The 24292-nt window shown below is 32.1% G+C and overlaps 1 protein-coding gene and 1 non-coding gene across 2 annotated transcripts in view; both read right to left on the bottom strand.

Moving 5' to 3' along the window:
- The window catches only part of LOC148285374 (uncharacterized), a 74277-nt gene that overhangs the window by 39413 nt on the left and 10572 nt on the right, over window positions 1-24292 (bottom strand). The window lies entirely within an intron of this gene.
- LOC148285375 (U5 spliceosomal RNA) lies at window positions 698-815 on the bottom strand. Its single transcript, XR_015822298.1, has one exon. It is a non-coding gene; the product is annotated as a U5 spliceosomal RNA (small nuclear RNA).

Genomic DNA, 24292 nt, shown 5'->3' with positions numbered 1-24292 from the left:
GGGCACTGCGTTGGTACACCAAATGCAAAGTTTTTTTTATATTCTATTACATGAATTCAAAAGTGATAAGTCTTACGCTTTAAGCGTCAACCCAGAGCCAGGGAAGTTAGAAAAAGTAATATAGAAAATAAAACCGAATTTTTCGTACGATTTTTTTATAATTATGTTAAATCGTTTTTACATGTTTAATTACAGGTGCCCGGAAAAAAAAACTTGAAATAATCAAACAATATTTATACCTACCCATTTGCGTACTGATTTAAAAAAAAATGTAACATTTGTGTTCTGATGATTTACCCAAACATTCCGATTTTTGGGGCATTTTCAACGAGTTGTAAATAAATCACGATTATTTTCCGGCATTTCTTCAAACTTTTTTCCTTGTACACAGTTATGGGACATCGCTTGTGACTTTTTACCAGTATTAAATATGTTTAGGGTCATCTTTAAAATAAGCATTTCACGTTCACTGCATGCATTCAACAAATATATAAAAACTTCCCCATTCCGTTTAAAATACCAGCCCTGTATTCCAAACGCTTTAACGGCCGTAGAAAATCTCGCGTATTTACATACCAAATACGCAAGTTAAAATATTTCTTACGACCGCGAGAACGTTTAGAAATTGCATCGACAGTATAAGACGGTGCTTAAATTATAAATGGAGGTATCTCCAGCAATTTCATAGGATCCTTAGGCCCCGCAATGAAGCGGGGGACAAAAAATTGGTTATAGACTCATTTGAGTGTTCCCTTCCACGGAAATCTTTAGTAAAAGGCGAAAGATTTATTCGTATTGAAAGGAAACCAGAGTAATGTTGACGAGGATTTCAAAGCCCTATATGTTATTCAGGTAAGGTTTCGTGAGCGCGCTGCGAACGCCAGTGCTGCCACCTGTTTACATAACTTCAAACTAAACATCAGACGTACAACATAAGCAAACATAACTTGCCTTTTATTCACGAATTATTATTAGATTGATATAATTTTAAGAAAAATTGCATGTATTTAGGCTTACAGTTTTTGTTGCATTAAAAATTGTTTGATTTAAATTTCTAATAGAAATTAAATGAAGTATTACATGGAACCGCTGCGCTGTTGTAAACTGGTTGTAAAGCGCACCCGAGCGTAAAAAATGGCCTGTATAATTTACTTATCCCTAATAATGCTATTAAATTTAATTTTTAAATTTCATTTGTGAGTTTTATGTGTTTTAATTCAGTTTTATTTGTATTTGAGATAATTATTGAATTATGTTTAAAATTGCAAATTTCACAATTATATATAATGTCTTCCTCGGCACGGGACACCCCATTGATCCCCCATGTTTTCACATTGTCTTATGAAAAAAAAAGTATTTCATAAATTGTAAAAGAACAAATAAATAAAAAATAAATATTTTTTAAATTTAATATAGGTAATAAAAAAGTAACAGCATGTTAACAAAAAGAAATACGTAATAAAGCAAAAGTACAGAAACAAAATACCACACCAAAAAAGAAGCAACCTCTTGTGCTTGATATGGGATTACAATATTAATAATTTAAGTACAAAATATACATATATTTAAAAAAATAGGTTTATAAAACATTTTTTATAAATAAGTGCATATACATATCCATGCAAATGCGCATGCGTGCGCACGCATGCATAAATATCCACACATATACACGCACACGCAAACTCACTCACACGCACATACACATTCACCCACATACATACTATAACATGGTGTAGAAAATTATTAAATAAGGTTTTCAAGTTACTTAACAGAAGAACTTCAAGAACTGTAAAAAAATACATAAAAAAAAAACAAAAAACATATTTCCTTTATTTAAAAATAAAAAAACTTAAATATGATTTAAATGTTAACAAGCAACATTTAATTAAGGAGGTTGATAAACAAATATTTTTACCTTTAGTTTGAATTTTGTAAAGACATCGATAATTTCGTCAGGCAAATTGTTCCCTGATATTTGATAGAAATTTGTTCCCTGATATACACAACTTTTTTCAAAAATTTTAGTATGAAATTTTGGCATATTAACATCATATTGGCGTCTAGGCGATTGACTTAATGTAATGAATTTTTTTCATTCTCTTTATAGATTTGTAAAATTGTTTTTTTTTATATATTATGTCAATTGATGGAACATTAAAATTTTAAAATAATTCTTTTGTTGGAATATTTTTTTAAAAATCACTTAAATTATTAATCTTTATAATATTTTAACTTTTTATAATACTTGTGTAAATAAAAAATGTGTTTAATTTTTAAAATGTATACTACTAGAAATGGATTTTTTTGGTTATGAAACATTAAAATTTAGAAAAAATTAAAACCAAAATGCTTACTTGTGTTATGAAAACTTAAAACATAAAATTCTCTTCTGTTCCCTAGTTAGCCCGCACCTAGAGTATTCCTGAGTTATCTGGTCTCCATATTATGATGTTCACATCAAAAATATTGAATCAGTTCAACAACGATTTTTAAGAAAGATAAGCTGGAGGTTGGGCTTATCCAGAGACCAATATTTGTATAATGAGTTAGAAACTAGCTTAAATATATCTTCTCTTCAAGACCGTCGAAATAAATCCGGCCTTCTAGTCCTATTTAAAATCCTCAACTAAAACTTACTCAATAAAATTAAATATTCTAACTAGATATCTCGACAAAACTTACTTTTTCATACCGATAACCATAGAACTATGGTTTTTATTCACCTATGCCCAGAATTCTTAGGTTTGCCAACAAACATACCAGTCTTGATTTCTTTGAAACAAGTTGTCTTCTTTCAAACGATCACTGAATCAAATTCAACTTTAAACACCTCTCTCCCGCTTCCACTCCCGCCAAGTCTACTTACTACATACATTGTGTCTTTCTACTTTCCTTTATAATAATTTTCTACGCATAAATATGCCCATTGGGCGTATATATAAATAAATAATACATTCGAGTTATTAATAATATTATTTTTGCATTCCCCAAATTCAGTTGAAAAGAATTAAATGGGTCGAAATTAAAAGGAATTTAAGGAACAAATCTTATTGGGATCCACCAAAAACTAATTTTGATTGTTAACGCAAATATACAAACTTTTTTACATCCCAAAAATGAGTATCCTCCAATTTTTGGTAGCATATGCATGATCGTTGAATGCAGCCCTGGTATAAATTGACTAAGTAATTTTGCGTACGTTTTCGTGTCACTACTATTTAAAATATTTTACCTAGAGTCTATGTATTAATATGTCAATGTTATTTTATGATAATTTATGGTTTTCATGTTATACAAATATGCCATGTAGGTTCTGAAGGTGTTGGTTGAATGTCACAGTATGTCATATACGGGTACCTTATATCTACAGTCCTTTGGGAGATTAATCACTTAGAAGCGATTGATTTCATATCCTTCCCCCTCCACTTTCAAAGCAGGTAACTATGTACACATACATACTAACAAACAAGCACACTCTCTCTGCTAAGTAGCATTCGTATATTCGGAAGACAATTTATTTATTTATTAATTTTATTTATACATTTTATCATATTTACATTTTTTTGTTAAAAACTGGAGGTGCTCAACGATAATAGGGTAATATCACATACTACGAATACAAAAAAAGCGTAACTCTTTTTTGGAGTAACAACGGTTGTTTTTATGACGATTGAGTATTAATTTTAAGATTTATAGTCTGATTGTTTGTCATTTTTTTTACGCCACAACAGACCAGAAGGCTTAAAATAATGAAAAAATCACACACATATTTTTTGTGTTCTCACCAGAAATCGAACCCGGAGCCTTCCGTGGGCGAGTCAAGTGTCTTAGCCATAGTAAAAAATATTTAACGCAACTTAAAAATTTAATTTTCGAAAATTGTTTTTTTACAAATGAAAGCTTGAATATTTTATTCATCATAAAAAATCCAGCATTGCCTTCAGGGGGCTTCGGAATTGAACAAAAACATGAAAAAAATCCAGGAATATGCACGCAGTGCCATGAATAAATTCTCAACATGGCGAGTGTAATTTCAGAAGGAACGCTCCTTATTTTCCGAATGAGTTTGCGTTTCTAACTGGCACTTGACGTCAAGAGAATCCCCCTTCTAAGAAAATTCGCTAGAGAACTAATTACATACCTCCACCATTTACAGAAAGCAGGCGAAACCTTACTGTTATCGCTTCGAAGTATATACTTATACACCGCGCATGTTTATAATATGTAATATTAACTCTTAAAAGACTGTGGTAAATAATCCCTTTGCGCGCGGTGATGTAACGATGTGTTACCACAAGCAAAATACAGAATATTCAAAGCACAGACATTTAAAAAAAACATGGAGACTACATTTTAATAATTCTTTCATAATTTATAAAGATAAACATATACTTTAGCCCTGTTTTAGTAACAAAAAAATAAAATCATGAATTCACCCTTCATAATTCACGCGTGCGTCCCCCATCACTGTCACCTTATAGTTACAAAAATTGTAGTTACTATTTTTTTATCGTTGTACTTATAAGTTTTCATTATTTTATTATTAATTATATATATGCACGCGTATGTATGTGCATTAGAGTATGCGCATATGTTCATGTGTTTATGTATGTGTATATATATGTATGTTCATGTTTGTGTATGTATGTCTGTATATATATATATATATTAATGTGTTTATATGGATGTGTGTGTATATGTATTTTGCATGTGTACATTTATTTACATTTTTATTTCTTTTTTCATAGATTTGTATTTACTTACTATTTCTTCTTCTTTTCTTCCTTCCCTATTTTCCAATCCCACTTCCTTTCACCCCTAGCGAATTGTACGTTTTGTTTTTTTATATTTTTGTTTCTGTATGAAACACATAATTGGTCTTATTTGTTTTTATTCTTTATGCATTGTTAATGATTATGACTGCGTTCGTTTAAAAATAATAATAAATACACAACTGACAGAATTTGTGTCACACAACACCGACTACGGCGGCTACAGAACAGCGTCTCTGTCTTCCTTTTTATGCGTTCTATCTTCGCGCTCCCTCTCTAATACATATGTATTGCTGTATTTGCGGACACCAGTCTTCGGGTAGCGAGGTTAAATATTTTTAGTATTAAAATCCTGCATAGTTAAACAAACTTTACTTTCCGAATCCGGTGTGAAAATGTCCATTTGAAGATTATAAAAAATACAACTACATCACTTAAAAAATAAAAAAATAAGTATCAAGTCTTGTGTCGTATGTTAATTAGTGTGACATCACAGCCACACAAGAGTTAAATATGGTAATGCGTACATCGAAACCGATAGTGGATATTTCGATTTGTGGGTAACTCAACTACTTTTCGTACCTTCTAGCTATGAGATAATCTCTTCTCTAAAATGTTCTCCATCTCTGTTGTAATTTGTTGAATTTTTAGTTTTTATTTTTTCTTCAATATAGTTTTTATTTATACACTTGTTGAAAGTCAATATATATATAAATGAATAAACAAAACAACACAAAGAGATAGTCAGTTTTCAATGTATAAAAATATTGAAAAATAATCAAATAAACTAATACAAATAAAATAATCCTATTAGTTCCATATACTGCTTCCTCTTCGCAGTCTCAATCCAGAGGATTGGTTTGCAGCAAAGTTCTGCATCTGTTCACCATTGGTCTCTATTTTCTGCAGCCCTCTTCAGCTCGACATATGAGGCGCAGTTTAAATCTTCGCACACTCGCTCCAAACATTCCCGTCGGGGGCGCCCTCTATAATTTGTCCCCTCAGCCATTCCCTCTATGATGTCGTGCAGGAGACACTCATGGCGCATAATGTGGCCGATCCATTGGGCTCGCCTCTCTGAGATGGTTTTGATTAGATGCCTACCTTCTTCGATTCTGTTGAGAACCTCGTCATGAGTGATATGGTCTCTTCAGCAAATTCCTAATATTTTTCTGTAGCACCACATCTCGAAGGCCTCTAGTCTTTTTTTATCTTTTTTGGTAAGGCACCATGACTCACAACCGTTCATCAATATGCTCCATACATATGTCTTGGCAAGTAGCTTGCGGAGTTTTAGATTAATATTATTTGACTTAAAAATCTTTGATTTTTTGTTAAACGCAAGCCTTGCTTGGTGTATGCGGCAGTCGACATTTCTTTTTGTTCTCCCATCTCAGGTGATCCTGTTTCCAAGTTACACAAACTCTTTCACGTTTTTCAGAGTTGCTCCTGACATTACTCTATTCATTCGTTGCTCATTACGGGCCACAGCCATTACTTCGGTTTTTCTCCTGTTTATTTTCATATTATGTTTGTTATTTAATACATTCCCCGTGGATGTCAAAGCCTCAGTGAGTTCTCCTTCACATTTAGAAATCAGGGCGATGTCATCGGCAAACCTTATCATGTCTACCTTTTCTCCATGTATTTGAACACCCTCTCTTTGACTCATTTTTTCCCTGATTTCATCGATTGCGCACTGTATATATATCCATTAAATAATACTGGAGACAGCGAGCAACCCTGTCTGACTCCTTGTCTTATTTTGGCTTCTTTTATATCATTTCCATATGTAATTACAGCAGCTGAATTTTTTTATAGTGCAGATATAATTCTCCTGTCTTTGCATTTCATTCCTGTTTTTTTCAACATCTCAAAAAGCGTTTCATATACTCATTAAGTCCATAATATGCCTTTTTTTCGAAGTTCGCTTTTTATAAAAAAATTGATTTTATTGTCCGTCATAATTAGGAAACTGACGGGTATTCTATTGTAGAAGCGTAGTACGCAGTGCCTTACTTAGCTTTAATTTCGGGATTACCAATTTGCCCTTATTTCTAGTGTTATGATTATGATTGTCGTAATTTTTTTGAAAGATAAATATATTTTTACGCACATACATAATATTATCATAAATAAACTGACTATAAACCAGTGGCGAGCCGTGATTTATTTTATAGGTCATCTATTAAAATTTTTCATTAATTTGTACTACATATAAGTACTTACATGACATGTAAGTAATGTTATTATAAATGACTTTTTTTGTGGTTCTGTGAAAATCAACTCAAACAACAATTATTATAAACCACGCGATAAACGTAGCTTTATTCTACACTATTTTAATACAATACTTGTACAAAAGTTTATTAACAAATACCACAATAACATTCCGCAAATATTTCCATTATGATCTGTCATTGACAGTACTGTCAAGACTTGAGCACGGGCCGATTTCTTTTAAAATGAATAATGCCTAAAATGGCCACTGCGAACGCTACCTGTTCTATGTGATACATAATATGTCAACGGTAGCCCATCAAAGAAAAATAGTCCTTCGGAAAAAATGTTCGAAATACTAGTTTCCAAATAGAGAATCTTCTAAAAATATTTGTAATCTGCAAGTTTGTTTTAGTACTAAAAAAGTCAACTTGGGTTAAAGACGAAAAATACAGTGTACTTTTTTGTATGGAAGAATAAGCTGAGGTAATCGGTTAGTTTCATCGTTCAGTAAGAATGGGCTGGGCGCTGGCGCTGGGCGCACTTCATAGATATTTTTTTGTAGAAAGATATAAACGGTGATTTATAATAAATAACAATTACTTTATTTATTTTTCCATAAACAAGGTTACTATAAATTATTATTATTAAAAGTCAAATATAATAGTAAGCTGTGCATAATCGCTTACTTTGACGATTCGCCCCTGCTATAAACAGTCATATTTTTTTTATTTTTTTTTATTATCTCTTAAAGAATCGCGAAAATTTAAGTTGTAAATACCTCTCACTGCCCTCTTTTGCAAAAAAAAACTTCGGAAATATCGGCAGCCCGACCCCACACTAAAGTGCCATACTACATAATAGTGTGAAAGTCGCTAAAATATGTGAAATTAAGCTTGATTGAACGTAGTTATGCAGAAAGCAGCCAGCGATAGAAAAGTGAAACTGAGATAACAGCACATTTATAAAACGAGTGAATAATCCAATCTACACAACAGTTGGAATGTTTTTGACTTTGACAAATAATAAACAATGGATACATTATTTTTTTATGTTACAAACTAGAATCTAATAATTATGTATTTGACCAGTTTTAATGATTTTGCCGTTGTTTTTTAAAATAGGTATCATCTAGTCATCTACTGGAACGTTACAGGAAAATTAACCTTTGTATCATTGAATGGAACGCGGAATATTTATGGGCAATCGAATGATTTGAAGAATTATGAACAATTGTGTTTGCATAATATTTTGGTTTACGGTTGACACCAAAATAAATTATTTTATTTTTTCTTATTAAAGACAAGTCAAAAAAGTTTAATTTCTTCGGTGGAAAAAAAAAATTGGTGGTTCAAAAAGAAGTTATTTTATTTATTTTATTTTATTTTATTTTATTGAATATAAATATTTACTTAGTATTTTCATACGAGCCCAGTTTTGTATGTATAGACAGACACACTGATAGCAGTGTCTATCGATCTGTAGGATATGTTGTAGTTGAGGGTTTGGTTAGAGTTCCCACCCCAGTTAGAGATTTACAGAGAAGACACGAGGTTGGTGTTTAATGCGTATTTATAACATGACGAATAAGATACAGCACTTAGTTGTGAAGCGCGAGCGTAGCGGTAATGATAGGTAGAAGTAACTGCACTTGAACTACACGCTGGAACTGAGTGAACTGCACTGATCTTGTTGGGCTGACAGAACGAGCTGACTGACGTTGGCTGCGTCCTTTGGTCTCTTTATAGACGACGTTCCTTTGTAGTTCATTTCTTAATGGTAGGGACGATGTGAATGTACTGTAGAACGATGCCCTCCGATTTCATGTGAAATACTCAGAGTTGCATTTTACGAATGTATTGGATTCGATTGAAAATGATGACGTTGCATCGTCGGTCATTAGTCTATTTTAGGTGAACTATTTTAACACGTGTGTGTTATCGACTATGGACTATGGACCCTACAGATCTACCGGTAGGTGGTGTATCGTTTTGTATATTTATCTTGAGAATAAAAAAAAATCTACCATTAGTTTCTATAGAGATAATTTGAACGATTAGTATGTATACATCTGAGCTTTTTGTTTTCTTCATTATCGTAGAATTACCCAGCAAAACCTTTCTATAAACTAGATTCGGAAGTCCATCCTTCCATGTTTTCCGACGAGATTCCCTTGGGAATATGGTAATGTGATGGGTTAGGAAATAATATTTTAGTCCCGAAACCATGACACATCCCTTAGGAATAAGATCTGACAAAAATATACAAGTTTCTGAAGTTATTTTCAGAAGGAATGTGTTTATGTGTGGTACAATCGTCTTCGTGGGTCTGTGCGATTAGTTTGCTTCATGCATGGTCAGTCTCCACACGTCTCCATCCTCCGCTTGTCTCTACAACTCGGCGTACCCACTACAGTGCATGTTGGAGATTATCTGGTCCATGTAGCTTAAACGGGGTCGTCCTTTGTGCCTTCGTACATGTCCTGCGCAAGAAACAGGCCTGGGTGTCTAATGTTATGGCCTATCCATTTGGCTCGCTGGTGTGCAACTTTATTGAGCGAGCATCTAGACTCTCCAGCCCTCTTTAAAGTGAAAACAAAAATGAAACAAGTTATTCATAGATGGCGCTTTTATAATTTTGTATTGAAAAATGCAACTTTTACGTTTATTTTCAATAAAATTTTACAAAACTTGGTTTGCGCAAGCTTTACAACATATTTATTGTAACAAATACTATATCAATATAAATCAGGTCCTTTTAACAAAACGGTGTACAAAACAAAAAAATACTTTTTTTTTTTTGTTTTATACACTATTTTGTGAAACGAACCGAAATTTTATTGTTACGGTATTTGTTACAATCTATATAGTGTAAAGTTTCCGCAAACAAAGTGTTGTAAAATTTTCATCGAATAAAACGTAAAAATGGCATTTTTCAATTTAAAAAAATACAAAGCGCCATCTATGAATAATTAGTTGCATATTTTCGTTAAGAACTACCTTAATACCTCGGTGTTCCCAATATTTCCGACCGATGAATCCTCAACATGCGCCTGTAGCTAGTTCTGCCTGTCCGATAGTCCACGTTTCGCTTCCATACAATAATATATCAATAATGAGGTATTCAACGAAAGATCTATTCGCTGAGTTAAAGATATTGGATGTAAGACAATTGTTTGTGAGGTGCCTACTACTTAAATTTTATTATAAATTAAGTGAGGTCAAAAGAACCCAACAAAATATAAACACTCGTTCAGCAACACAAATTAACTGTATTGTCCCATTTGTATCAACCGCCTTTGGTAAAAAGCAATACAATGTAATTGCTCCAAAAATATTTAATGTTTTATTGCCAAATATAAAATACTCAAAATGTAAAACAAATTTTAAAATAAAAATAAATGCACATATAAATAGTGTAGCGAGAGATTTTTTTGAAAAATGTATGTAAATCAAAAAACGTAATACTTTATATAATTGGTTCACATATTATTTATATTTTTATGTATCACATTGTTTTATATTTGTTTTATAATATATTATACTATATTATTTATGTTTCAGTAACATGTATTCTTGGCACATATATATACTTTATATTTGTGTAATAACGATTTTTAATTTCTCACATTTGATTAGCTGGGCATTTATAATTAAGTAGTTTTAGTTTTTCTTTTTTATGTAATTGTTTTATTAGTACAGGACTACTTATGCTCTAAAGATAGAAAATCTCCACCTTAGAACAGGCTGTGCCATGTTTGATGGAGACTATCATAAACAGAGAACACTCCGTTTTCATTTTACATAAATTGGTTTTATACAATCTGTAATCCATGTTATTAAGTGTGTATATTATTTTTTGCAATAAATTTATAAATAAATATGCTCCAGACCAGAGTTTTAATGAAGGGACAGTAATCAAAATTTAAATAAATTAAAAGACCTAAGCGTGTTGCCACAGAGAGGGAAAACATTTTTGAGAAGAGAATATGGAAGTCAAGGCATCAACCATAATAAAGGTTTCAGTTTCACAACAGTCAACAGATGGAAGAGTTAAGGCAATATGGATTTTTTTTTCTGTTAAAAAAAATATTTTCGTTCTTTTGATTTACCCAAATATTTTATTTTGAGGGCCATTTTTAACGAGTTGTGAATAATAAACAACTAGAAAATGGGAATTATGTTAGGGTAGAGGGGTATTTGAACCACGGACCTTTGATCCGCGAGTCCATGATTCGGTTCGAACATAGGCAAAAATGTGAATGTTACTAGAGTTAGTTTTAAAACAGTTACCGTTTTGAAACACAAAAAACTGTTTCACAAGAATACGTTAAATCCTTTAAAAAAAAGAACAAAAACTTAACCGTGGATTAGGAAATGGGGTGCAATTAAGTCTGTCTCGTTGTACAGTGATGTGCGCGTTCATTTACTTTTCTTGGGTTAAATTTCTAGCACGGTGGACGTGAAGCGTTAATTTTAAAGGTTGTTTAAACTGTATTATGTCATTGTTCCTGGACTGGCGCCTGAGGCTAAGACTGATCATCTTACCTTCATGTGACAGAATTAAACAAATTAAGTGCCATATTCACCATTGGGTGTGGAATGAGAAATGATAATGATTTAGTTATTTTATTTATTTAATTTTACAATACAAAAAATATACAGGTAAGTACAAACATAGTAAGTAATAATTTAAAAAAGAAACAATGCTTTTTTGTATACACGTATAAACAATAAAAAGCATACTGCCATGCAAAATAAAAAGTGAAACTTTACAAATAGTAAAAAAGAAATATATATATATGTATATAAGACAAGTAATTGAATTAAAAAGCAAATTTTAAATAACTTGTAAAGAATTTAAACAAAAAAATATAAATATGTACATAAACTTATACGCATAAAAAAAATGGTATTAACAAATTATTGTTAAAAACAAATAATAAAAATTAGTTTACAGTAAGTATATATAAGAATGATGATGATAATGATATAGATGATAAAAAGTTAATCATAAATTTAAAAATAATATCACTAACACATTTTCTGTCTTCTTCTTCTTAGTTTTTTTGGCTTTTTACACACATTTTCTGTCAACGTACAATCTTTTTAATGAAACGCTCGAGGTATTTCAATTTATTCAAACAAAAATCTTTATGTGTCACAAACAGGAGTCATCTGAATATTATATTTAAATACAAAATTTTAAGCCCGTAACTTTATTGAGAAAATAAACTCATACATTTTTCTATACCAATTTGAAAAGAATGTTAGTTTATAATTTCCCACAGCAAAGACAGGATTGGTACGCAAGTTACGGCGAGGTACATTAAGGTTTATCTGAGCAAGGATTTCGTGGGCATCTATATAGTTAGATATTAATTTGTGCAAGAATATCAAACCAGTCAAAATCCTTCGGAATGAATAAATAAATAATAATATGTATGTATTTGTGTGTGTAAGTAAGTTCTTATTTTTATTCTTAGAGGGGGGAAGGTCATTTGATGCAAGTTCCTGACATCACTGCGACCTGTGAAGATCTATTGTGACGTAGGTATAAACGTGGAATAAGTTTCTATGAACGCTCTGCCAGTTCTATAACTGGTATAAGTTGATGAGAGGTATATAATTATGAATCTTTACTATACCATCCTTATTCTATCACTATGCCTAGGCGTGATTTTACACCAGATTTATATGTATGGGCCTTACATGGGTACGATTATGCAATAAATGAAATCCAAGATGTATTCCAAGATGTCTCCCTATTGATGTATTGCCCCTTTTTTAGTCTGCAGGAATGCAACTGGAGGCGCGATGCAGAATTCTAAATGAGGATTTGCACGATGTTCATGTAGTAATTAGTCATAAAGACTTGTCAAGAGAGGTAATTTTATACATGACAGATAAAGTAAAGGCAATAAAAGGTATCAATGATAGCAGGACACCAAATGCCGAACACTCTTCAAGTGGATTGAAAGATCTGTTGACGAATTACAACAGTCCGCTTTCTCCTGACGAGTTTTCTGTGGTTTCGTCATCACTAGAGCAAATGCAGAGATGCTTCTGAAACAGGCCATAGCCAAAATCTTCCACCCAATCCTTACATAATAAATCAACTAAAAATCCAAACAAAGTTTTTCGTTGAAGTAAATTTAACAGAATATTTTTTTTTTGAAGTAAACAAATAAATAACCATCCTTTTGAAGTAAATATAAACCTTGTTAATTACAAGAAAGGTGAAGAAATAATTCAACTCCCATATTAAAAAAAATAAATGAATTCCGATGATGACATTTTATCAGAATGTTCGCAGCTTACTGATCTAAAACTCACCGCTCGCCACTGATCCATACATACATCTCGCATTGGCATTCATACATCTTACACTAGTGTCTCTCCAGGTCTTCCTCGTTTTCTGAATGCATCTATATAAGCGTCTTAATTTAGTAATAACTGTTTTAAATAAAAACTCTAATGAAGTCATTGTATTGCGAAATTATTTTAGCTCCGAAAATTTAGTTTCTAGAATACCGTGGAGAATACAAACCCGGGAACGTATTGTTAGAACATTAATTACGTCTATACGAATTAAAGGCTTCTCAAGGTATTGTTTTAAGAGCTTAATTGCTTTACTAAAGAAAGCCTTTACATGTAAAATACACATTAGTTTCACGGTATACCAGAGTTATAATAGAAAACGTTTGGTTATTATCACGAATAATTTTTGGTTTATCGGATAAAAAAAAAGGAATACATCGCCAAGCCTCTGTTCAAGAGGCAGAAGATGGAAAAGATAGCTATAGAAGGAAAAATACACCACAACGCTGAGGCCAATAAGGAACTTCAGCCCTAAGGGAAATTTGATAAAAAAAAATGTTTTTTTGCGCGCGATAAAAATAAGAACATTAAATAATATGGCTAAAGTTATTGAAAATATACGAAAAAAAATAATATATATTTTAATACAAACTGGGTCGTTGGTTCATATGAACCATCCAATGATATGAGAGCTGTGAAGAATATCTGGTTTGCTTACCGTAAACGAACCGATCAGAAAAACTGTCAGAGAAGAACCTTTGACGACACACGCGTAGTCATTTCAGAAATACAAAACTTAAAAAAATCATAGCACTGATAATACGGTATACAAAAATACTAAAAAAGAATTGGCTTAGTTTGACAGTCTATTAACAAACAAAAAAAAATAAAAAAACCACTGACCTTCCTTATTGAGTAAAAAATCTGCATTGGATGTCTTTCTTGCATCTGACAGGAATCGAACCCGATACGCCACTTTCACAATTAGCCGTCTAACCAACTGCGCCATGGCACCGTTATGTAAAATAATATTTACATCTGATTCGTAATTCTTAGGGAGATTCTAAGGGGTGCCCCATAATATAGTGACAGATATCTGTAAAATTCTTGTCTTTGAGATAATGTGCAGAATGGCAATGTCTCTTGGTATGAACTGAACTAATATTTTTTGCCGTCCTCCCCCATCAAAGGGAAGTAGTGTTGCTAACCTATGGGGTTAAAGTTGTCAAACGAATTACCTACCTTCTAACAATTCTTTCATTATGTGCTGGTTGATGATTTGAAGTACCGTATTTTGCGGACGATAAGACGCATCGGACCATAAGGATGCACCCCAATTTTTAGTTGAATTTTCAGAGTAAAAAAGTGCGTCTTATGGTCCGAAAAATACGGTAGTTAATAACTATTAAATTTATTTATATTTTGTTTATATACGAGTATATACGCCCAACGGGCATTTATATGGATACATTTATACAAAGATATTTATTTTTAAAAAAGTAGAAAGACTAAATGGTTTATAGTAGACTTTGTGGGAGTGGAAGCGGGGGAGAGGTGTTTATAATTGAATTTGATTCAGTGATCGTTTGAAAGAAGACAACTTGTTATCAAAGAAATCAAGACTGGTCCATACCGTGCAGTGCTGATTTACCATTAAATCAGCACTGCTTCATGCATGGTTATGGGATTTATAATTCAGTGACTTATATGAAGGGTTTCGGAGTAAACAAAATTTTTAAAAATTAAAATAATAATTTAATTTGAAGTTGTTAAATTTATAAAATAATATTTATGAACATAGCTATATATTTTTGCTACTGTAATGGATCTTTTGTTAAAATGGAATTATTATGACTTAGGTACCACAGTTTTGTTGCAAGGTTGCGTGAAGTTTGAATAAAAGACTCACTAACATTGTTTGGAGCTTAATTAGATAATATAATGAATAAAGGATATACAACGATGTGATTAAATTAAATACAACACTGAATGAAATTAGCCGTGACGCGAAATTTACATGATGTGGGTAATTGTAGGTTTTAGTAAGAGAGAGCAAAAGCGAAACTGAACCAAAGCTGATCGAGGACACGCAGATTCTGGCTAGCTTCGATCGCGCCGTCGAGCAGTTGGCCTGTTTCCGGTGTCTGTTAGCGCTGTTGCCAGTGGTACAAGAGTGTGCCTATACTATTATTCGTGTTTGTAGTATGGTTATGGGAAAGAATGACAATATATGACAAAGGCGCTGCATCCTATACCCAGGATATATACGTATGGAAATGAATTAGAACAAATTCTGTTCATGAATTAAAACGAATTCTCACTCGTTATTTTTTAGAAAAATAATGGATTTATTTTTAAATTAAATTTAACTTTGTTTCCTGGAATACGTGATTTTTAATTTCTTTATTTAACATGTTGGACATAATTTTAAATTGAACATTGGTGGATTTATTGCCAAATGGCAATTTTTTCCAACCAACTGATGATGATGACTTCACTAAATAGAGGTAATATTTAGTATTTTAACTTTTTTTTATAAAAATGAAACAAAAGTTTTATTGCTCAAAAATCTTTTATTTTTTGAAGTACTAATGTTGTATTATTATTTTTTATTATTATTATCTAGTTATTCTTAACTTTACTGTGTTAGATTTGTATTTCGAACATAAGATTTTCTCATGGTTATTGCTATCTTTATTTAGAAATGTTATGTTTCTTTTTAACTTTTTGTATTATATGTTTACTTAATTGTTTAGTTGTAATTATTATATTATTTCATACTATGTACTACATGATTATTGTGCACTGCTGTGATTATTTCTCTACATTATAATTTTGTGGTAAAAGGTTCTTTGAACCGTCGATTTATAAATAAATAAATACATAAATAATTTCCCAAACTCATGGAGAAAGAGGTGAAAGTAGTAGAGTTAAATTCAAATTAAATCACGATATGCGAAATTGAACGTATTAAAAGAGTAACTCGTTTATTGAAACTCTCGTATGAGTGAAACCGATGGGAAACCCCACGGTCGTTAAAACGGTTTCGGGTATGTGAAGGTATGTACTTTCTCTGATTCATTATTCAAAGAGGTCAAAGTCCTTTTAATTAGACAAATTTATTTTAAATCAAGTCCGATCTACTTTTGGGCCAGTAGTGAACAAAAAACTCAACAAAAAAGAATAATCAGATATTCCTCTAGTGTGAATAACGTACCAAAACTTAAAACATCCCAGGGTAATAGGCATTATTTCTCTGTGATAGGCCCAAGGATCTATAATGAGGAATTTTTATTTTTTTATTTGTTTATAGACTATTAAACTAAGCCAAAAAAAAATCTTTTTTAAATTTATGTATAGTATTATCAGCCCTATGATTTTTGAAACTTTTAGATTTCTGAAACTATTCCACGTGTGACGTTTCAAGTACCCTCCCGCTTCTTCTCGGTCAGTTCTGCCGATTGATCCGTTGACGGTAAGTAAACCGGAAATCTTCCACCACTCTTTTAATATTGGTTGATTCAAATGAATTAGTGACGTCATTTTAAGTACTTACCTCTGTTTTGTACAAATATATTGAACTCCTTAATAAAGATACCAGTCTCGAAAATGTCGCGAAAGCGATGAAACCGGTCACTGAATATTCCAAATTTGTGGATTAAAGTATTACTCGTCTTTTGTTTATAAAATAAATAACAATGGACTTCCATCAAGAATTTTCACTTACACCCTTACTGTTGTTTAGATTTGATTTTTCACTTCTTTCACAAAATGCTAGTAACTTAGTTTCATGGCTGGCTGCGTTCTGCATAACTACGTCCATTTATTCCTTTGGTGAATGCTTCTCAGAAGACAGTAATAATATGGTGTAAATAAATCACAAACGTATGTGATGAACTCCACCCGGAAAGGGGAATCAATCGAATCGGAGGCAATTCCAGGATGAAATTGAAAATCCTTGATTGTTAATACCGCGGCATAGAATACCCAAAGAGCAAAGGGATGTCAAGGGTGGGTTGAGCATTGAACATTATTTCATCAATGGTAGGCGGAATTTTTGAATCTGAAATGAGCTGGTTATTTTTATTGAATTTCTTTTCATTTTAATTTGATTTGACTAAAATAAAATGATATTTTATATTTATTTTTAAAATGTTTTAATTATGGAATAAAAAAACCATATAAAAATAAAAACAAAATTAAAAAAACATTTTTATTAAATAATCGAAAATTCAAAAATCAAAAAAACGGTCATTGCATTGGCCACGCCCTAAAATGCCACGATTCATGTTTATTTTCAACATTGTTCCTGACCGTTCATATTTTTTAAAACATCGTCACGAATCTTGACTATCAATGCTAAACTTCTCGCGATTTTCTGGTGACATATTTTTTGTATTTTTTTTTTTACTGTTATATATGAAAACATTCCTTTTTATTTATTTATTTAACTTTTTGTACATAATGTTATTTGTACATTGGCGGGCTTATTGCCAAATGGCAATTTCTTCCAACCAACCGATAATTTCTTCACAATATCCAGGCACATCAAAGGCTTTAAATATTTCTGTAGATGGGGTTCTTATTGGCATTTTGGGAATAACTTTTATGGTGCCTTTTTGTACTTTTTTTATAAAAAAGAAATATTATCGTTTTTATATTTGACCCAAATATTTCAATTTTGGTGGTCATTTTCAACGAGTTGCAAATAACTCACTATTATAAAATGGAAATCAAGTTGGGATAGAGTGGGATTCGAACCACGGACCTCTGATCCGTGAGTCCGCAACACTAGCCACGGGACCACAACCCAATTCACATTTAAATAATTCGTTTATGATGTGCTACTGCAGCAGATCCCCACCCAATTAGTTCAAATTTTAAATATTTTTATTTTATTTTATTTTATTTGGGAAATCAACAGTTCTACAAACATATTGATAGTAAACAAACAGATATAGTTGATTGATTGATTGATTTGGTGTTTATTTTGTAGAACTCCATATTTAAACTTATAATATTAGAAATCAAACACTGATTTGAGTCTACTGAGCACTTTATTTTATTTTTACATATTTAAACATATAAAAATAAAAACTTCGTGACAATTGTTTTTGATAAGAAATTATTATAAAGAGAAATATTGTATAATAATACATTTATGTTTATATAAATTTCTTCATAATATTTCAATCATGTTTTAAAATTAAAACGAACAGCAACCTATTATAATATTGATGTAATAACTTATATTTACAAATAAGTTATTAATTTAAAAAGTACTTGGTACACTTCCACTTATTTATTTTGACCAATTAGCGCTTTCAACCTCTAATATGCATTTTCAGACTGGTGGACAGCCGATTAGAGGGTGAAAGCGCCAATTGGTCAAAATAAATAAGTGGAAGTGTACCAAGTATTTTTTGAAATTAATAACTTATATGTAAATATTAGTTATTACATCATTACAATGTAATTCCATCAAGAAGTGTCAATAAATAATTTAAATGAAATATTATAATATTATTGATATTTTTTCGACAGCAATTATCTAAATTTACAAAACTATAAAGCTTCATTAATTATCTCACAATACATACTTGTATGTCAATAAATACGTACTTTGTTATATTTTTCCCGAAATTCAAATATAAATACCTAAATTCCACATTATTTATTAAACACTTAGCCTCGCCCTTAACCATTGGTTTTTCCCTCAATTATGATTAATGTACATGCTAGAGTTCATAAGATTATTTTTATTTTCTACTTAAGTACCTTGAATAATATAACTATATAAGGACATTCAATCCATATAATCTTCACATTCGTTTGAAAATGCCCTAACAAGGCGAAACAATTGTAACAAAGTTTTTATTTTTATATGTTTATATTTGTAAAAATAAAATAAAGTGTTCAGTAGACTCAAATCAGTGTTTGATTTCTAATATTATAAGTTTAAACAGATATAGTGTACAACTTCAGAACTAATAACAAATTTCCACAAATTATAGTTAGTAAAGAAAATATATTACATATTAAATAAATACATATTAGTTTATACACATGAAAATTAAAAATGTTGTTTTCATGCACTCGTAAATATTTTGACAAAGATATGATATGAAATGATTGACAAAGTCCATTGAAATTTTTTTTTACTAAACTTTTTCTTGTTTCTTTATTACGAACCATCGGATATGTAACAATTTTACAGTACAGTTTTATTTAGCAGTTTTTCTGTACATTAAAATAGAATTAATTTAATGATAGATAAATACATTTCATTTCAAGATAATAAAATATATTTTTTTTTTATATATTTTATTTGGCATCAGTGCTTTTTGACCCAAGTAAAAGCTCGCTACTAATAGCGAACCAATGCACTTAACCATCTATCTGTTTACTCAGCACTACATAATCTAATTTCTACGGCGTAGCTTTCAGAATTTCAGGATAGGCTTTCCCGCAAATTCAGTATTATTTCCGCAAGTCCACTCCCGAGGGAACAAACGTGAATACATCATATCTTTATATGATGAATATGGAACAATACGGCCGCGCGTGGTGGTTGGGGTGATCATTATTCCGCAGAGATGGCCTGCCGTCTATTTCCGTGAAGATGTCTCGGAACAATGTGCTCCAAAAAGTTGTTCACACGTGAACCATAGTCAAGTCCTGTGACAGAAAAATATTGTGTTGTCCAAATACAAACGGCCTTTTACCGATAAAAAACCGAGACATTATGAGTAGTAGGCAAACGCGTTAACCAACAAACCATCACGCCGTTTCCCCGTAAGGGTAGGCAGAGAAGATAGAACGCCACATCACTCTTTCTTTGCATACATATCTCGTTTCGTCTACAGATCTCGTTTCACATTTATACATCTTCTCATGCACGCGCGCCGATTATTCCGACTTTTGACAGGTCCATCTTTAAATATTTGATGGATTTGGTCATGCCATGTCTTTCTCGGTGTTCCTCTATTTCTGCGTCCATCAACATTAGCATTGTAAATATTCTTAGCCGTTCTTTCGCTGTCCATTCACTCTACATGTCCAAACCGGAGCAGAGCTCCTTTCTTGATTTTGTCGATAATGCTTGTCTCAGTCTTGCATAATGTACGGATCTCAACATTTGTGCATCTATCGTACATAGTTTTACCACACATTCGCCTGAGAGATCGCATTTCGACAGCAATCAGCCTACTTTTATTCCTGTTTTTTCATACTTCGCTCACGTACATCAGGGTCGGGACCAAGACTCCGCTGTGAGTTGCTAATTTTGCCTCTTGCGACAAACATTTATTTGCCAAGGTTGATTTAAGTGCAACGATCACTCTGTTCCTTTAACTAACCCAAATATTTTGTTTTTATTTTTATATATCGTATTATCAGCGCTTTGATTTTTCAAAGTTTTGTTTTTCTGAAATAACTCGCGTGTGACATCAGAGGTTCTTATCTGTCAGTTCTCCCGATTGGATTGTTTAAGATAAGCAAACCGGATCTCATTCACAGCTCTTATATCATTGGTTGGTTCACATGAACCAGTGACGTAGTTGAAAGTAGTGCGTTTTCATTGAAATATTTAATGTAATTTTCTTCGTATATTTTCAAAAAATTTTGCGGTACAATTTAATTCTCTATTTTTTACCGCGTGCAAGAAAAATTTTTAGTATCGTAGAAGTTCCTCATTCGGGCTAGTACAATTTTTTAATTTCCATGATAGTAATGCCATTTTTTTCTCCTAAATGAGTGCAATATAATGGAATATTTGAAACAAACAAAATGTGGTTTCTGTCTTATTTATTGTAGGAAATAAATATGGGGTCAAAAGTAAACATGTCACGATTGCTCTGACAAGCCATTTCGTTTTTGTCAGTTCAATAAAATAGTTTTTTTCAAATATAAAGTAGACGATTTTGATCGTTTTTATGTGGATCTATGCAAAAATATATAAACCATTAATAAGCAAGTCCAGTGCTACGGGAAATTTGAAACAAAAAATGTTTACTTACGCGCGGTAAAAAATAGAGCATTTGATTGTACAGCGAAGTTTCTTGAAAATGTATTAAAATAATAAAGATTATTATAATAAAACTATTTTGAATGACGTCACTATACTAAGATTTACAAAATATGGCGGTTGACAACCCTTTGCTAATTACAGAACTTCCTGGAACCCTCTAAAAAATGAATCGGTCATTTGAGAAACGCCTCAAGTCAGAGGTTTTTGGCTGACTTCTGGACTTGTACTTGAAAAGCTCTTCAATCCGTTATAAAACCAATGTTTTAACAAAAAACAAAAATAAAATAAATACGATATGAGTCTACTTTTATTTAAGTTAGATATAAATATTTATTTCAAAATTTTATATCAGACAATTTTTTTTTATGTGTCATCTCTATAAATTATATCTCAATGTTTATCATAAGGACTATAAGTAACATTATGTGATATAATAGTAAATAAATAACGCTTGTCGCGACATGATATATTCGCGAATGAAGCAAATCCGCCCGCCCCGTCACCCCGCACGTACCGCAATGAGACAGGTTGTAACCTGCCAACCGCGAAATGCACACATCTTTTGCTGAACATTCGACGCTTCGGCTTAGAGCGGGGGCAATTATTCGATATTCGGCCAAATCACTGTTCGTGGCATCTCTGCTGGAAATACCCGCATTTGGGTTGGTAGATTGTACATGTACAGATGTACAGTGGGTTGCCAAATTAATAGGGACACATATGAAAACTGCGTTTTTGTCACTTTGGTATTCATAAAACAAATATGTTAATGATTTTAGGCAGAGCAATGAATTTTTATTTACATGAAATTTTTATTGGAGAAATTTCAAGATCATATTTTGTTCTTAACCTGTCCGGGAGTGAGTTTTAGCAGATAAAACTGTATCTGGGGAATGAGATTTTATTGTTTATATATTTTTCTCATCATCATCAGAGGCACTACAGCCCGTTGTGGGCCCTGGCTTCTTCCAGAATTTGTCTCCATTCGTCCCTGCACCCTGCGGTTCTTCCCCAGTTCGTCAGGCCAATCCCTCTAATGTCACTTTTCACATTATCCAGTTATTTTAATTTTGGTCTGCCTCTACTTCGTCTGCATATGTTTTTCTAAACTTTTTATAATTTTCTATATTAGTAATAAAATGACATCAGTAAAAAAGAAAATTAATTTTATCTGTGGTTTAGGGTTCTACAACCACAAATGGCAGTACAAATGCCATTAAAATGTTTTTATTTCTTAAGAAATAAATGTCACCGGGCTTTAGTTATAAGCGTGAACGTACATGTACGCCCATACTCCTTCAAGGAAAGTTTCTTTAGGCGTACATGTACAGCCATACTCCCGGACAGGTTAATTCGAGTGTTTTTATTTTGTTTAATTATAATTAAACATTATCGTATAAAATATTAATATTTTGTGATGTCGCCTTTAGCCACAATTGTAGATTTTACAAGTCGTGGGATACTCTTCATGCGCAGTTTTGCATTAAGCTTTATCTCAACATAGTAAGGCCACACTCGGATAAGAATTTTGATGAGCTGGTGATTGGTTATGATCACCTCCTTGGCAATCTCCCTATTCTTGAGCTCCCACAGGTTTTTAATGGGATTCATGTCGGGAGAATTCCCCGGCCAAGGTAAAACCTTTCTATATTTTTCCAGCCAGGAATGCACTGACAGTCCTCTTATATGTACTCTTGGCTACCAGGTAATCATTCTTCGACTTGAGGGAGTAACTAATTTTCCAGTACTTATCTGTACTTATTCTGCTTTATCGTCCCTTGTACGAAAAAGAGACGCCCTATCCCCCTGGAAGAGAAGACTGACTACACAATGACGCTGGTAAGATGTTTGATCGTCTCCACAAGACAGCCCGGATGGAACTTCTCTCCTGGGCGTCGGCGTCGTCGAATGAGCGATGATTTGTTCACCAAAATTTGCAATATAGACTCTTCAGAGAAGCACACCCAAAAAATATAGTTAATGTAAAAATATTTTCGTAAAAATGATGTCCACGTGGAAATAACCTAAAAATTTTAACAGTTTTGACGCTTTGCTGGTATTGCCACTTCTTAAATGTTCTCATCAAATCAAAGTTATTTAGAAGTTGAGACAGTATAAACATTGAAATAACAAAATATTGGTACTGTCTATATTAATTTGGAGACCCACTGTAATATATCTTTATATATATCATTCCTCTGTACGTGTGATGTCACCGAACTCCTCCTAAACGGCTAAACCGATTTACGTGCGGTTTTCAGAGAAATATAGATCTTCGCGCTGTGCGTGTTCGTAGATATTAAAATCTTCAATCCAATATGTAAGGAGCATAAATGTTTTATTCATCGATATACCAGGGTTGCATTCGAGGAGAATGCATTTACAAAAAATGGACTGATGATATTTTTTTGTCTATAAAAAAGTTTGTTTTTAAATGTTTACACACAGCATTTGTTTTTTGTGGATTTTAATCAGATTGTTTCCTTAAATTCCTATTAATTTCTACCCATTTATTTCTTTTTATTAGATTTTTTGAAACACTAAAATAATATTAAATTCAATACATTAAAAAAATCGTATTTCTTGCATTAGTACACCCCTTTGTTGGTGAGACGACCGAAGTTCGACTTTTGCAAAAAGAATGCCATATTTGAAAAAATGATTATTTTATGTTTTGGAATTCAACCATAAACAAGTACCTAGGTACCTACATAAATTCATTTTGGAATTTAATCACAAACAAGTACCTAGGTAATAAATAGCAGGCAAGCCAACGTTCGGGCAGGACAACGTCTGTCGGGTCCGCTAGTATTATATAGATCTACTATACATGCCAGTAACCAATGTTCTAATATTAGACCAGTGTTTCTATGGCCTGCGTTCATAAACTCAATCAGTCGTGTTCCGTGGCTGTTCACCGTAGTCTCTTCAAACACGGCCAAATTAGATTT

This window comes from Micrasema longulum, unplaced genomic scaffold (genome assembly GCF_059751315.1).
Source record: "Micrasema longulum isolate JH-2025_06_02 unplaced genomic scaffold, ASM5975131v1 h1tg000039l, whole genome shotgun sequence".
Lineage (NCBI taxonomy): Eukaryota > Metazoa > Arthropoda > Insecta > Trichoptera > Brachycentridae > Micrasema > Micrasema longulum.
This window is presented reverse-complemented; position numbering and strand designations above follow the sequence as displayed.